We start from the raw sequence: 6228 nt of genomic DNA on the forward strand, positions 1-6228 counted from the left end.
CGCTGTTTGAGGACGTCGCAAAACCAGGGATTGGAGAAGCAGGAAGCTCATTTGCATATTTCCAGTTAATTCTGGGAAGAGGAGAAGAGTCGCCGTAAGCTGATCAATTGCTGGGACTTGCCGTGTCTCGCTGTTTGAGGACGTCGCAAAACCAGGGATTGGAGAAGCAGGAAGCTCATTTGCATATTTCCAGTGAATTCTGGGAAGAGGAGAAGAGTCGCCGTAAGCTGATCGATTACTGGGACTTGCTGGGTCTCGCTGGTTGAGGACATCGCAAAACCAGGAATTGGAGAAGCAGGAAGCTGATTTGCATATTTCCAGTGAATTCTGGGAAGAGCAGAAGAGTCGCTGTAAGCTGATCCATTGCTGGGACTTGCCGGGTCTCGCTGTTTGAGGCCGTCGCAAAACCAGGGATTGGAGAAGCATGAAGCTCATTTGCATATTTCCAGTGAATTCTGGGAAGAGGAGAAGAGTCGCCGTAAGCTGATCGATTGCTGGGACTTGCCGGGTCTCGCTGTTTGAGGACGTCGCAAAACCAGGGATTAGAGAAGCAGGAAGCTCATTTGCATATTTCCAGTGAATTCTGGGAAGAGCAGAAGAGTCGCCGTAAGCTGATCGATTGCTGGGACTTGCCGTGTCTCGCTGTTTGAGGACGTCGCAAAACCAGGAATTGGAGAAGCAGGAAGTTCATTTGCATATTTCCAGTGAATTCTGGGAAGAGGAGAAGAGTCGCCGTAAGCTGATCGATTGCTGGGACTTGCCGGGTCTTGCTGTTTGAGGACGTCGCAAAACCAGGGATTGGAGAAGCAGGAAGCTCATTTGCATATTTCCAGTGAATTCTGGGAAGAGGAGAAGAGAAGCCGTAAGCTGATCGATTGCTGGGACTTGCCGGGTCCCGCTGTTTGAGGACATCGCAAAACCAGGGATTGGAGAAGCAGGAAGCTCATTTGCATATTTCCAGTGAATTCTGGGAAGAGGAGAAGAGTCGCCGTAAGCTGATCGATTGCTGGGACTTGCCGGGTCTCGCTGTTTGAGGACATCGCAAAACCAGGAATTGGAGAAGCAGGAAGCTGATTTGCATATTTCCAGTGAATTCTGGGAAGAGGAGAAGAGTCGCCGTAAGCTGATCCATTGCTGGGACTTGCCGGGTCTCGCTGTTTAAGGACATCGCAAAACCAGGAATTGGAGAAGCAGGAAGCTCATTTGCATATTTCCAGTGAAGTCTGGGAAGAGGAGAAGAGTCGCCGTAAGCTGATCCATTGCTGGAACTTGCCGGGTCTCGCTGTTTGAGGACGTCGCAAAACCAGGGATTGGAGAAGCAGGAAGTTCATTTGCATATTTCCAGTGAATTCTGGGAAGAGGAGAAGAGTCGCCATAAGCTGATCGATTGCTGGGACTTGCCGGGTCTCGCTGTTTGAGGACGTCGCAAAACCAGGGATTGGAGAAGCAGGAAGCTCATTTGCATATTTCCAGTGAATTCTGGGAAGAGCAGAAGAGTCGCCGTAAGCTGATCGATTGTTGGGACTTGCCGGGTCTCGCTGTTTAAGGACATCGCAAAACCAGGAATTGGAGAAGCAGGAAGCTCATTTGCATATTTCCAGTGAAGTCTGGGAAGAGGAGAAGAGTCGCCGTAAGCTGATCGATTGCTGGGACTTGCCGGGTCTCGCTGTTTGAGGACGTCGCAAAACCAGGGATTGGAGAAGCAGGAAGCTCATTTGCATATTTCCAGTGAATTCTGGGAAGAGGAGAAGAGTCGCCGTAAGCTGATCGATTGCTGGGACTTGCCGGGTCTCGCTGTTTGAGGACATCGCAAAACCAGGGATTGGAGAAGCAGGAAGCTCATTTGCATATTTCCAGTGAATTCTGGGAAGAGGAGAAGAGTCGCCGTAAGCTGATCGATTGCTGGGACTTGCCGGGTCTCGCTGTTTAAGGACATCGCAAAACTGCTTTCGCCTGTCATACGCTACATCAGCAATATGGAAGAGAAGAAAATCCACATGGTCACGTGCAACACGTGCTACATGTTTACGGATCTGCCACACAAAAAATCCAACTTCACCTGTCAAAAGTGCAATCTTGTTGCCCTCTTAGAGGAAAAGGTGCAGGGACTGGAAGAAAGAATAGAAACTTTGAAGCTAATTAAAGAACATGAGGACTTCTTGGACGAGGCAGAAGCAACAATTTAGGATAAGGAAAGTGAGAAAAGCTTCAGAACACATACAGAGGCTGAAAAGTGGACACATGTGACCAAAAGAAGCCAGCATATCAAGTGGTCGTCACCACCCACACAGCTTAGCAACCAATATGAAGCCCTCATGCTGGAGAACGAAAATGGCACAGCTCAGGATGATACCATATCTACAGGAGAAGACACAGTATCATCAAAAGAAGTTACTTTGTTAAAATCAGAAACAAAAGACACTCAAAAGCACTCAGGAGCAACAAGCAGTGCGTCCAGAAAGAAAAGAAGAGTGGTAGTTATGGGCGACTCACTACTAAGAGGCACAGAGGCAACTATCTGCAGGCTGGACATAACTGCACGAGAAGTATGCTGCATCCCGGGAGCAAAAATCAAGGATGTGGCCAACAGGATACCAACTATCCTCGGATCCAAGGACGAATACCCATTCCTATTGATACATGTAGGAACAAACGACACGGCAAGAAATGATCTACCAACTATTCGTGAAGACTTTGAAATTCTGGGGAAGAAAATAAAGGAACGGAACGTACAGGTTGTTTTCTCATCAATCCTCCCAGTCGATGGCCATGGTGTCAGAAGATGGAATAGGATATTAGATTTGAACAACTGGCTACGAAGATGGTGCAGGCAGCAAGGATTTGGATTCTTGGACCATGGAGTGAATTACCTCTACGATGGACTTCTCGCAAGAGACGGGATACACCTCACAAAACCTGGGAAACACAAGTTCGCCAGAAGGCTTGCCACACTCATCAGGAGGGCTTTAAACTAGAAGAAGAGGGGATGGGAGAAAAAACAGCAGACAAGAACTTGCAGCAGAAGGACAAACTAATCAAGGATACTAGATGCCGTAAAGAGGACCCAAGACAGGGTACTAAGAAGGAAGCTAAGAAAATGGGAGCAAAACATCTTTCCTGCATGCTGACCAATGCAAGAAGCCTGACCAATAAGATGGAAGAACTGGAGCTGGTAATGTATGAGGAAAAATACCACATAGTAGGAATAACTGAGACATGGTTAGATGACAGTTATAACTGGGCAGCTAACCTGCAAGGATATGAATTGTTTAGGAGGGATCGTAAAAACAGGAAAGGGGGTGGAGTCTCTCTATATATAAAGTCCAGTTTAAAGCCCAGACTAAGAGAAGATATCCAAGAAGGATATGAAGAGGTGGAGTCTCTATGGGTGGAGATACAAGGAGGGAAAACTAATAAAATCCTCATAGGGGTTTGTTATAAGCCACCAAATATAACAGAAACTACTGAAAATGTATTATTGAAACAAATAGACAAAGCAGCAAATCACAATGAGGTGATTATTATGGGGGACTTCAACTACCCCTATATAGACTGAGAAACTGAAACCAGCGTATCTCAGAATGGAAACCGGCTTCTGTCAGTAACTAAAGATAATTATCTGTCCCAACTTGTGCCGAGCCCAACTAGGGGGGCAGCCCTTCTGGACTTAATTTTAAGCAACAGGCCAGATAGAATAACAGACGTTAGAGTGGATGGGCACCTAGGGAATAGTGACCACAATATAATACAATTCCACTTGTCCTTCAGTAAGGTGCCTTGGAGGAGGGTTACAAAAACGCTGAATTTCAGGAAAGAAAAGTTTGATCAGCTTAGAGAAGACCTTCGCCAAATTGATTGGGACAATGTCCTCAAAAATGGGAGCACAGAAAATAAGTGGGAAATTTTTAAATCGGTATTAAACACCCACTGCGAGTGAGCCATACCATACGGAAATAAAAGGGCTAGGAACAGGAGAAAACCAATGTGGCTAAATAAGGATGTAAAAGGGGCAATGAATAATAAGAAAAAGGCATTTAAAAAGCTAAAACAAGAAGGCAGCGAGGAAGCATTAAAAATATATAGAGAAAAAAATAAAATGTGTAAAAAACAAATACATTTAGCAAAAGTAGAAACTGAGAGACTCATTGCTAAGGAAAGCAAAACAAACCCCAAACTATTCTTTAATTATATAAACAGAAAAAAGATTAAAATTGACGGTGTTGGCCCTTTAAAGAATAATGAGGGTAAAATCATAGAAAGCGATGTGGGAAAAGCAAATGTTTTAAATACTTTTTTCTCAACTGTATTCACACAGGAAAAGCATATGCCACGGGAAATGCAGAGTGATCATGTAAACGCTTCATTAAGTATGACCTGCCTAACCCAGGAAGAAGTGCAGAACCGAATTAGTAACATTAAAATTGACATCACCAGGCCCTGATGGCATTCACCCTCGGGTATTAAGGGAGTTAAGTAATGTGATAGACAGGCCTCTATTCCTTATATTTAAAGACTCTATAGAAACTGGGTCTGTTCCACTGGATTGGCGGCTAGCAAATGTGGTACCAATATTCAAAAAAGGGTGTAAAAGGGAACCTGGAAACTATAGGCCGGTAAGCTTAACATCTGTTGTGGGTAAAATGTTTGAAGGGTTTTTAAGGGATACTATTATGGAATGTCTTAATGTTAATAATTGTTTAACTCCATATCAACATGGATTTATGAAGGATCGCTCCTGTCAAACTAACCTGATCAGCTTCTATGAGGATGTAAGCTCTCACATGGACCGAGGAGAATCATTGGATGTCATTTATCTCGACTTCGGTAAAGCATTTGACACTGTCCCACATAAAAGACTGCTAAGTAAAATGAGAAAGCTTGGGCTCGGGGAAAATGTGTGTAGATGGGTAGGTAGCTGGCTTAGTGGTAGAAAACAAAGAGTGGTTATTAATGGCGCATACTCAGATTGGGCCAGGGTTACTAGTGGGGTGCCACAGGGGTCTGTATTGGGCCCCCTACTATTTAATATATTTATTAATGATCTGGTGGATGGTTTACAGAGGAAAATATCAGTATTTGCAGATGATACAAAACTATGTAAGGTAGTTAACACAAAGGAGGACAGTTTGCAACTACAGATGGATTTGAGTAAATTGGAAAAATGGGCTGAAAAATGGCAAATGAGGTTTAACACAGATAAATGTAAGGTTATGCACATGGGAAGGAGAAGCTGATGCTACAATTACTTACTAATTGGGAAACCGCTGGGGAAATCAGACATGGAAAAAGACTTAAGGCTACTTTACACACTGCGATATCGGTCCCGATATCGCTAGTGTGGGTACCCGCCCCCATCTGTTGCGCGACACGGGCATATCGCTGCCCGTGCCGCACAACATCGCCCACAGCCGTCACACATACTTACCTGTCCGGCGACGTCGCTGTGACCGGCGAACCGCCTCCTTTCTAAGGGGGCGGTCCGTGCGGCGTCACTGAAACGTCACTGAACCGCCGCCGAATAGCAGCGGAGGGGCGGAGATGAGCGGGACGTAACATCCCGCCCACCTCCTTCCTTCCGCATAGCAGCCGGGAGGCAGGTAAGGGGAGCTTCCTCGTTGCTGCGGCGTCACACGAAGCGATGTGTGCTGCCGCAGGAACGAGGAACAAACTCGTTACTGCTGCAGTAACGAGATTTGAGAATGGACCCCCGTGTCGCTGATTAGCGATTTTGCACGTTTTTGCAACGATGCAAAATCGCTTATCGATGTCACACGCAACGGCATCGCTAATGCGGCCGGATGTGCGTCACGAATTCCGTGACCCCAACGACTCCGCATTAGCGATGTCGTAGCGTGTAAAGCCCGCTTTAGGCATCTTAGTCAATAAGAATCTAAATTGGAGTGCCCAGTGTCAGGCAGCAGCCACCAAAGCAAATAGGGTGATGGGATGCATTAGAAGAGGTCTGGGGACACGAGATGAAAACATCATTCTCCCTCTGTACAAATCACTCGTCAGACCACACTTGGAGTATTGTGTGTAATATTGGGCGCCGGTGCTCAAGAAAGACATTACTGAACTTGAAAGGGTTCAGCGGCGGGCTACTAAAATAATAAATGGAGTGGGTGCATTACAATACACGGAAAGGTTATCAAAATTAGGTCTATTTACTCTAGAAAAGAGATGACTTAGGGGAGACCTAATAAATATATACAAATATATCAGAGGGCC

This window comes from Anomaloglossus baeobatrachus, chromosome 2 (assembly GCF_048569485.1).
Source record: "Anomaloglossus baeobatrachus isolate aAnoBae1 chromosome 2, aAnoBae1.hap1, whole genome shotgun sequence".
NCBI lineage: Eukaryota > Metazoa > Chordata > Amphibia > Anura > Aromobatidae > Anomaloglossus > Anomaloglossus baeobatrachus.